Genomic DNA, 10,994 nt, shown 5'->3' with positions numbered 1-10,994 from the left:
TGTTGCTTACAGTTAGATATGAATTTACAGTTTTTGCTAACATAAAATGAAATATTTTATATATGTAGTATAAATATCTTTTAGCATTTGAAATATTGAAGTCATATAAAAATAAGACATTTAAAAAATCAATTACAAAAATCAACATTCAATCATAACATCAAAGAAAAAAGAATTTTAAGCCGTGCTTATATTGCATCTTTTGCAAATAAAATAAGATAGACAAATATGATTTTTAAAGAAAAAAACGACAAAATATGGAAAATACAATTTGTTCGGAAAGACGAACAAGCCTGATTATATCGCATGTTGTACATTCCATAACAATTGAATAAACATATGTAATTAATCCGCAACCAATTATAGATTTGGATACACAATTATAAAGCGATAAAGAAACATATGTCTGTTTATATGTATGTAATAAAAACTCGTATGCACATCGTGATATCTCGCTTTCTCCTTGCCATCAATATCGAGAAATAGATCATTATAGAGTCGATAATGCACTATCATCAATATTCTGCTGAAAGTCGGTTAAAATATGGAGAAAATGATACAAGCAATCTAATTACTTTCACAATGTAACCTGTTTGGGCTAAAATAGGATATTAATTTTTTGATATAAAGTATACTCTATTTTTATTTAAAATCGCGGTATCCAAAGAAAGTATCGAATAATTTTTCAATATTTCAATTTTTCCATGAATAATTTTTAATAAACTGAAATAAGGATATACATATTTTACACTTTTTAAATAATTTATTAGAATTAAGATATTTTAAAAAGAGAAATATATATAATTAAAGAAGATTTATATATATCCTTAATGTAGTATATACTTTATGGGATGCCTCTACTGTTTATTACGGACGAGACAGCCTAATCTGCTATATGAAAACTAGCTTCAGGGAGCAGATATCTAATAGGGCCACCGGAACCACAAAAAACACTCTCATTTTGCCTCAATGTCATACTGAATTATTCAAGCAATCTTTCAGATTAGCCTTATAGTCAGACTCTGGAATAGTCTTCCTTTAGTTATTCGCGAAGCGCAAACATTGACTGACTTCAAATTAAAGCTCTATGCATATTTACTCGATGGAGCAGCCACATGATACAACATGGTTTGAAACAGCAGCTTTTTTTCTTTCTCTTGATTATCCTGAGCATGTTCATGCCTCTGAACAACTTTATTGATTTTGATCATCTTTTGAACACTTGACTGTTGTTTTGCTGATTTGCGTTCTTTTATGTTTACGATCTGATCCAATCCGATCTGACTTGACTGATGACGATCTGATTCACCATGCTGCCTGATCCGCATCTGGCGATCGATCGCACGACTGTTCTGCCGCGTCTCGATCCGGATTGATCTGATGCTGACCGCGATTTCGACTGATGCAGCAATGTTCGCAATGATTTGGATGCACGCGGATGATCTGGTGAGTTTCGCGAACGCGCGATTGCGGATTTGACGCGGATGCGATCCGATGCAGTCGCATGAGCCGGATGATCCTGACGAAGCGGCAGCGGCGACGTGAGGATTTTGCCGCCTGAGATCTGAGTTTGATCGACGCTGGATCCAGATTTGACGATCGGACGCCTGTCCGGACGATCGCCTGATCCGACACGATCGCAAGCGCTCGATCTGCGCATGACGCTGATGCAAGCCGCTGAACCATTCGATGTCGATCTGACTGATCCGACGCCGATTCGACGCCGGATACACGCCTTCTTGATCGATGCATCGATCGTCGTTTTTCGATTGAATTGTCATTCGCGGACGCATTTCAATCTCTGACTGTCCTGGACTCGTCCGACTGCAACTCCACCACTTTTTTCTCACTTCTGAAACTTTCCTTAATCTTACTCTTATATTTAGTAACCCACGTGTTTCTGCGTACTTTGCCCCCAGTTCCATGCTTGTGCCAAATCTATCGATTTCCATGTGCTCGATCTCACTTATGTGGCGCGGATTTAATAAATAACTAGACTTCGTAATATTTAATAAAGCATTTAATGTTACAACAATGTGTACAATATGATGGACAATAAACGAATGAATAAAAGTTATAAAGTTTGTTAATGTTTTTCTCGTTACCGTGTACAAAATTAAATCGATAAATCAATAAATGAGATGTATGAAATTAGTTGGTGAATGAATGAAATGTAGTTGATAGCACTGGAGTTGTCGATGTACGCCACACACACTGATCTTTATATATCACTGGATGTCGTATACTGTGGATAAAGTCACAAGAAGGGTGCGTTCCATTTGAATGCTTACACGATTAAAGCGCTTATAAGCATTGCTTACGCTGTTCTCTTTGGAGTTATAAGCGCTTATAAAAATATTTATGACGTCACTGTGATGTCATAACTCGTGCTCACAAACGCTTATTTCATCGAGGTAGGACAGTAAAAGCGTAAGCGCTTACATCACATGAGCGTTAAAACGGAACGCATCGAACGCATGTAAATGAAAAATGGACATACCAAAAATCTCAATTGATATTCAAGACGCTGCAACTAATAAAATATATAGTATTTTAGTAACGGCATAATATTAATTAAAAAATATAATATTTCTAATTCTAATTTCTAATTCTAATTCTAATTCTATATTATATGAGGAATCTTCATTATCAAAAAATATTTCAAATAACATTGAAATTAGAAAACATAAAATAATAATTTCTTTCTCTACTATCTTGGCACGCTCGCACTGCTTATTTTATTTATTTATTATACTCACACACTCAAAAGGAACGACTTTTGTTTGCAATTTCTTTTTGCAAAGCATTTAAAGCGAATGAAACGGTTGATAATAACGCTTATAAGCGCTTATAGCGCATGAGTCCAAAGCGAACGCACCCGAAGTGTGTTACGATTTGAAGGCCCGACAGCCATCTTTGATAAAGTATAATAAAATATGCAATTTTAGGCGGTAAATTCAAGTAGCAGTAATAATATAAATACTGATTTAAATGATTTTATAGTTAAATATTTATAGTTTAATATTATAGGACTATTATTATTATTATAAAAATAATTTTACTGTACGTACAATATATTTACTTTAATTGAAACATAAATTATACATATTATATAGACAACTTAATCTTTAAATAGAAGAGATAAATAATAAATAGAAAATGTGCATAAAATATAAAACTATATAAAACTAAATGAAGAATATATAAAAAATGTATAAAATACATGATAAAATGTTAAAACACGTAAATAAAAAATTTAAAAACAATTTATTTCAAATTTATTTTATTTTCAAATGTAAATTATTCCAATTAATATATCAATTATGTAAAATTATGGATTGAAATTTGATTAAAGATATAAAAATCTGATTTAAAATGTAATATTAAAAGTGATTCATTGTTATTAAAAAATATTTTAAATATAAAGAATGATGTACAGACAATTATGTTCTAATTAATAAAATTTATATACCTACTAATAAATCAATGGATTCTCGTTTTCCATCAATATTTCAGTGCAATTTTGCAGTATCTGGAAGAAAAAGCGAAAATGTTTAGAATCATAATTATGCAAGAAAAACAACTTTAGCTATTTATGTTTGTTTTATTGCACTTTATGCAAATAATAAATACAAGAGAAATCGTCGAATACATGCAAATACTTATATTATTCTAGACTGCCTTTGAGAAAATAATCCTCTAACAATATATAGGAATTAATGAAGACTAGCATTAAGTTTAAAACAACAAATTTTTTTGTGCGTTTCATTCCAAACCATGCTATTATGCTACTTGTTACAAGAACTTATGCTATGGTTATTTTATTGTACTTCATGTGAATAAATAAAAAGTTGAACAGTTTTCACTGACGTTCTGAGATAATTCGTCGAGTTAGGTGATGACAAACTTTTGTCCCAACAGCAGTTTCAAATGCTATCTTTGTTGCAGCATATAATCTTAAATTCAAGTATGTTTTGCACACTTGTTTTGAAAGAAAATAAATATGTTTTATATCATTAACTGCATCATCAAACATGTGTTCGTTTAACTGTGGAAATAATGTACAAGGCGATTGTAGAAGATTATGCAAAATCTTTCAGCAAAAGAGAGAAGGAAAATTGAATTCAACAACAACTATACCATTAAGTTTATTTAAGGAATGCCTTAATAACTTTTCCGTTGTTTCATAAATCCGAACGATAGATTCACTGGGAAAAAATAGACTTTCATTAGTTTTAGCTTTATAAGACAGTTTTGTTCAAATTGCGCTAAATGGTGAAAATCTTGAAGTAAAGCATTTCTGCACGTTTCATCGGATAATAGACTTTTTTTATTTATTAATTTTCTCACAACCCAACCGGCAATGTAACTTACACATGCTTTGAGAAAGTAGAGAGCTGAGAAAGAGGTGGTCATAAAGTTGTCAAATTCTTTCAAAAAATTTTCATCTGTTTCATTTTCTTTGTTACTGTTTCCTAAATCATATTTTTTTTCTACTCTGATATTAGCCATTTTGTCATAAACGGTTGGGTCATAAAAATCAATTTTTTTTTACGCATAGAAATTACCGTTAGAATATTCGTGGAATCCATTGCTTCTACATTTCTATTGACGACTTGAATCTGACGATGAATTAAAAATCTTTTGTAAGCTGACATGAATTGCCTGGAAGTCGGATTTGGGCACTATTGTAATATTCGTTGCATTGATCTGTCAAACTTTTGCTTTATATCTAAGTATGTGCATCAGACAGATAATAGTATATATATATATCAAAAAACGTTGAAAAATCGTCAAAGTCGTCAGCAAAATATATTTCGGCAAAGAACTGAAGTTAATTGTGTAATTAGATATTTTTATTTAGAGGTGTTGTAATAACGTTTCTTACAATACTGGCGAACAAAGACTAACTAAATTATACGCACTCTTTTCAGTAGAGTATATACGGTCTAGTTACTTAAGGGTTATTCACATTTGAACTTGACTAACATAAAAGAATAAAGTAATGAATATATGACCAACATAAAAAAATAAAATAATTATATCTCAACAGGCACCAACCACCACAACTCCTAATAGCATAAAAAACAATTCTAGATGATCTTGATTACATTTGTAAGTCAATAGATATTTCAGCTGAGAAGTTTCAGATTTGACGTAAGTATCAAAAATTGTTATTATGAATGTTATCGCAGTAATGAACCCCACGAAAGCAACATACTTTGTCGTACGGTTTATTGAAATACCGGCAACGTCCATGATGCCTTGCATATTCAACATGTGTTAAAATCGTCAAAATCCCTCATTGGACTTTCTCAAAGGAGCTTTAAACCCCTTAGCAAAGGGATTACGTGAATTTAAAAAGTCAAAGATTCTATTGATGCATCTAATAAACCTCATAGTTGCCTCAGATTCTCTGAATTCCTTTAAATTTAGGTATTTATTATAAAATTTAATCGAATCGGCAACACTGTCACTAAGAGTTTGAGCAGCTAAAGCCACTTTCATTTTCATCTTCCAATAACGGATATGTGCCATTTTCACTTTATTTCCAGCTCTCAATCCTTTTTTTTCTTGTAATTGAATTAGAGCCTCGATAAATCACCATTCAATAGAGTTTTCTTCGGCATCTTTTAGAACTTTCAAATCTCCTAATGCATTTCTTACAAGTTTTAGTATGTGACAAGCGTCAAAAATAAAATAAATTTTTTCTTGAGTGGATGGATGTAGAAAAAAGATTTAAAATCTAACAAATCGAAAGACGCACCAAGAGCACGCATTGTAGCGAAGTACTCTGTTGGACCATCTAATGTTAAGGAAACAACTTCGATTTCAATTTCGTGAAGACGAATTAAAGCTTCTCTGATAAGTCCGGAATTTGTAGCAGAATCGATTCTATTAATTAAAAAATATCCTATCGTGGAAATTTTCCACGACTCATCTAAACTCATGACCATCATAACTTATGCGTCCTTTGCTAATAAAATGGAATAGTATCAGTCGATTTCAGAACCAAAATCCAAATGTCCACAAATTTTTCCATTATGACATTGCAATGATTTTTGATCAATATTTCATCCAACATAAAAGCTACAAGAACTTTTTTTATTAAATTTCTTTCATGCAACTTTTTGTTTTAAAGCGTCAAAACTTTCGAAAGTGAAACCAGGTGCACCACGATTGCGAAATAGATTGAAGGGAACTAGGAACTGGCAAAGCCTTGCAAAATTTTCGCCTAACAAATCCGTATGCTTTAGGAGAATAAAAATGGAGGGTCATCGCAAATGGTCTAAGAGCTACTGGATACTTTTTTTTAGATATACCTTTGTTCTTTACTCTTACGCTGGCACTTCCATCTTTTCTTTGGCTTATTATTTTCTTTGTCATTTTCTTTAATTAATTTATTTTGATTATTAAAGAATCTCTTTAGAAACTGGGAAATGTCAGTGCTAACAATAGAATCCAAACATTCCAAACCTGAATCTGGAATAGCACGAATTTTTCGTAATTCATTTGTCTTTCAATGAAATAATCTTTTTTTCTAAACGTGGAATACGCTGTCTTATAACGTGCGTCTGGTTTATTAATACTTGTATTCTCTTCTGTTGCTGAATACATCTTTTCCTTATCGTTTTTGGAAATGCTTCATATTGATGATCATGCTTCGTATAAAAAATTCGTTTTTAATACTTCATGGTGTTTCTGGTGTTCCACTGGCAACTGGACTGTTTACTTTTTCAGAAGCTGAACTCGTAGAAGGTGTTACATTTTTGTCACAGTGTTCGACTGTTCACATTTCGATATAATGTTATCAGACTTTAATATAAAATTAAATTTTATGTATAAATTTTTTATACATACACTTAATTCATTCGTACCTGAAGAACAATCTATCACAGCTTCTCTCTGTGAGTACAATGATATGCTAGTAACCCTGTCACTTTTTTGAATTTTAGAAGGAAGTGTGAAAAATTCTAATGAAATATGCTTTGTTTCTTGCTGTTGAATTATCGATTGACTGTTGTTAATATCATATATATCAGGTGAATTGCTTATATTCTCTTGCATTTCAATGGATGTTCCTACAAATGTATATATCCGCATATAAATGTACACTTATTTATTTAACTAAAAAGTTATTTTAATGCAGCAATAGGAATAAAACTAAATAATTACAACTAAAATAATTTATAAATATAATACATTATCATACCTTCACTGTCTACAGATGAAACCAAAGTTGGCACTGCATTTGCTTTTAGAACTAAACCACGATCATCGTAAACATTTTTCATCAAAATGATAACTATACAGCAAACATCTATCATTTGGAATAAAATCTTTCAACTCAGTTGCTGCTACCCATTTCTCTAGTAATTCGGGATTATTTAAGAGAAATCTGTTACAAATATATTTACAAGTTAAAATATAAATATTTTGAAATAAATACTACAATTATACATGTTTTCTTGTATGTAAAATAAGTCATTTGTATAAATAATTTTTATTTGTGGAATGATCTTTTTATCCTGTCCTTTCATTGCATGTTAGTAAACATAAATTGATTTATATTCCCCAAATAATGTTGGAATACTTCCGATGCGTAGACACTTCTTATTTGTATTTCCTTAAAAGATTTTTTTTCGAAATAATCCGAACATAATAAGGAATGTTTTTTCGGTACAAAAATTTGACCCTCAGACCCATGTGTTGCAACCACGATTGCAAAATTTTTTTATCTTTCAAAGGAAATTTTTTTATCTTTCAAAGGAAAGCTTAAAAAAAAATATTGTACAATATTAATTTCGAAAAAATATGAAACATAAAATACAAAAAAGGAATGATATAGGATATCTACAAGACATAAACATGAGTATATGACTTGTATACTTACTTATGATATGTTCTACCTTCGATCCCTTGTTTTGAACCACAAAAAATACAGGACAACACCATTTTCAAAACGTAATTAAATTTATAACAATGGAGAGAAAACCTATATGTCTTTAACATGTACTAACCCGAAAAAAACAACAGAATACCAACACCCAAATTGTCTGCTCATTGGCCAGCAAGTGCCGCCATATTTTACTTTAATAGACAAATGTTTATACGACCAAACTGGCAATTTATTGTTTGATTGTTCTATCACAACGTTTCGACCATATGGTTTTGGTCCTTATCAAGTGAAACTAAAATAACAATACTATAAATAATGATAGTCAAGTTACAATGAAATAAATAGAATTATGTACCTACGTTATAATTAAAAAGTAGAAAGAGAAAAATCGAAATGTCAAACTGACATTGTGTCAACCACTATGTTTGGAATACTGAGAACGACTAAACGACCTTTATTAATTTATCGTATATGTTGTTTAAATTCTCTGTATCTTTTTGGGAGTTAATAGTGTTGTCAAATTTTTTAATAAAAAACATTTCAGCTATTTCTCTCTTTTTTACATGTTTTTCGTTATGCAGAATATCAGGCGCTGACCAATCGAAGTCATGATCAAATTCTAATTTATGTTTGCTAATTACAGATAGACTGCTTGCGTGCATTTTTATATTATTAAAATGTTCCTTGACCCGGGTGCCTAAGTGTCTTTTTGTCTGGCCAATATACGAAGCGCTACAATTCTTACAATTTATTTATTTATTTTTTATTATCTGTTCTAAAGATGCATCTACTGCAAAATCTGATCGTCACGAGTGAGAATGAGAGATATATTCGAAGCAGGATGTGCTAAAGTAGTAACTCGTAAAAGTTCTTCTTTATAATTCTTGAAGGTTTCATCCGCTTCAGGAATCCAGGTAATTAATTTTCTATCTCTTTTCCTACTATCCTTTAAATATTCTGTTAAAACCGCTTCATGTGATGCAACGTTTTTAAAAGTGAGTTCAATTGCGCACATTACCGATCGGACAAAACAAAATTTCCCAATCGGACACAGACCCGATCGGACACAGGCCCGATTGGACACCGGCTCGATCGGACACATATGGTTGCAATTGGACGCAGGGTCTGTGTCCGATCGGGAAATTTTGTCGTGTTCGATCCGTAATGTGCGCAAACGGGATGATCCCTTTTTTAAACATCGACGATAAAAATTAATAATTCCTATGAATCTTCGTAACTCGTGTACAATTTTAGTTTTTTATAATCTATTATAGCTTTAACTTTTTCAGATGTTGGCTTAATTCCTTGCTTAGAGACTAAATAATCAAGGAAAAGAATTTCATGTTTACCAAAAAGACATTTGGATAAATTAATAGTCATGCCAAATTGTTTGAAAAGGTTAAAAACAGTGTGAAGATGTTTAGAATGCTCTTTCTCATCTACAGAAGCAATTAATATATCATCAAGATAGCAAAAAATCAAGTCCTGATAGTATAATATTCATGAGACGTTGAAAAGTTTGAGCAGCAATGCGCAAACCAAAAGGCATTACAAAAAATTTAAAGAGGCCAAAAAGAGTAGTAACAGCTATTTTGGGTATGTCTTCTTTAGCCACTGGTACTTGATAATAGGCTTTAACCAAATCAATTTTTGAAAATATGTTTTACCGTGTAAACCAGCAGTGAAATCTTGTATGTGAGGAAGTAGGTATCGATCAGGAATAGTGGTTGCATTCAAAACTCGATAATTTCTACAAAGTCTCCATGAATTCTGTTCATTTTTGGAAACCATATGAAGTGGAGCTGCCCGTGTAGTGCTCGACGGTCGACAAATTCCTTGTTCCATCATGAAGTTGAATTCATCTCTTGCGAATTTCAATTTTTCTGGATACAGTCTGCGAGGTGTCGAAGCAATCGGAGGACCTTTAGTAATAATGTAATGCTCTACATGGTGAATCTTGGTTGTAGAAATAAGAGCAAAACGAGTTAAATCAGGAAAATTATCGAGAATCTTATGAAAAGGTGAGCAAATATAGTGCAAATTGTTAAATGATAAACTCTAGATAGTTTTCCTTTAAATGAAAGACCGGTAACACTATCAAGAAGTCGTTTATTTGTTATATCGACTAAAATTCCATAATGAAAGTCTGCTCCTAAAATAGGCCTTTGAATATCCGCAATGCAAAATTTTCATTTCAAAACTCTTCTTAATCCAAGATTTAAAGTTAACATTTTAAAACCATAAGTATTAATCTTGGTACCATTAGCTGCATAAAGTTTAAAAGAAGAAGCTTGAAAGATTTAATATTAAGTTTTTAGCTATTAAGGAAATGTCAGCTCCTGTATCAATCAAACAATTAAGCTCTGAAGATTTATCAAAAACAATGAGGCGATTGATAAGTGAACCGTTGTCAGCCGCCTCATAATTCAACGGTTATTCAACGCCTCACATAAGTGTGGCGTACATTGACAACTCCAATACTACTAACTTCATTTCATTCATTTACCAACTAATTTCATTCATCTCATTTATTGATTTATTGATTTAATTTTGTACATAGTGACGAAAAAAACATTAATAAACTTTTATATTTATACTTTATATTTATATAACTTTATATTATAACTTTTATTCATTCGTTTATTATCCATCATATTGTACGCATTGTTGTAACATTAAATACTTTATTAAATATTACGAAGTCTAGTTATTTATTAAATCCGCGCCACACTTATATAGCTCCTAATTATCGTTAGTACAGGTAGCAGATCAAGGAAAAGACTCACAGCAGATAGGTATCTAATACTCTTATATTTCTTTCAGGTACACAATTAATAAGCTCAAGTCTCAACTTTCTACCTATATTTAACTCTCTGTCTCTTTGCTCTCCCCTCTCTTCTTTTTGCTGACGCACCCGTTTCTTGTCCAGCGTTCTCATTGGCGCGGTGTTCAGATCCGCCACATACTCTCCCGCAAGCTATGTTGCGAAATGAACAGTCTTCTTCTTTGATGAGCATGTTTTGAGTATTGTTTTCGACCTGATATTGCTTTGTTGCGTTCCTTCGTTATGGCTCGTTTTCTTCCTCTGCGTCCT

At 31.8% G+C, this 10,994-nt stretch overlaps 1 pseudogene; it reads right to left on the bottom strand.

Moving 5' to 3' along the window:
- Positions 1-6,691: 6,691 nt before the first annotated feature.
- On the bottom strand, positions 6,692-7,956 carry LOC126858676 (uncharacterized; annotated as a pseudogene).
- Positions 7,957-10,994: the final 3,038 nt, after the last annotated feature.

Source organism: Cataglyphis hispanica, unplaced genomic scaffold (genome assembly GCF_021464435.1).
Source record: "Cataglyphis hispanica isolate Lineage 1 unplaced genomic scaffold, ULB_Chis1_1.0 scaffold36_size13503, whole genome shotgun sequence".
Classification (NCBI taxonomy): Eukaryota; Metazoa; Arthropoda; class Insecta; order Hymenoptera; family Formicidae; genus Cataglyphis; species Cataglyphis hispanica.
The sequence above is the reverse complement of the archived record's forward strand: the minus strand, read 5'-3'. Positions and strand labels throughout refer to the sequence as shown.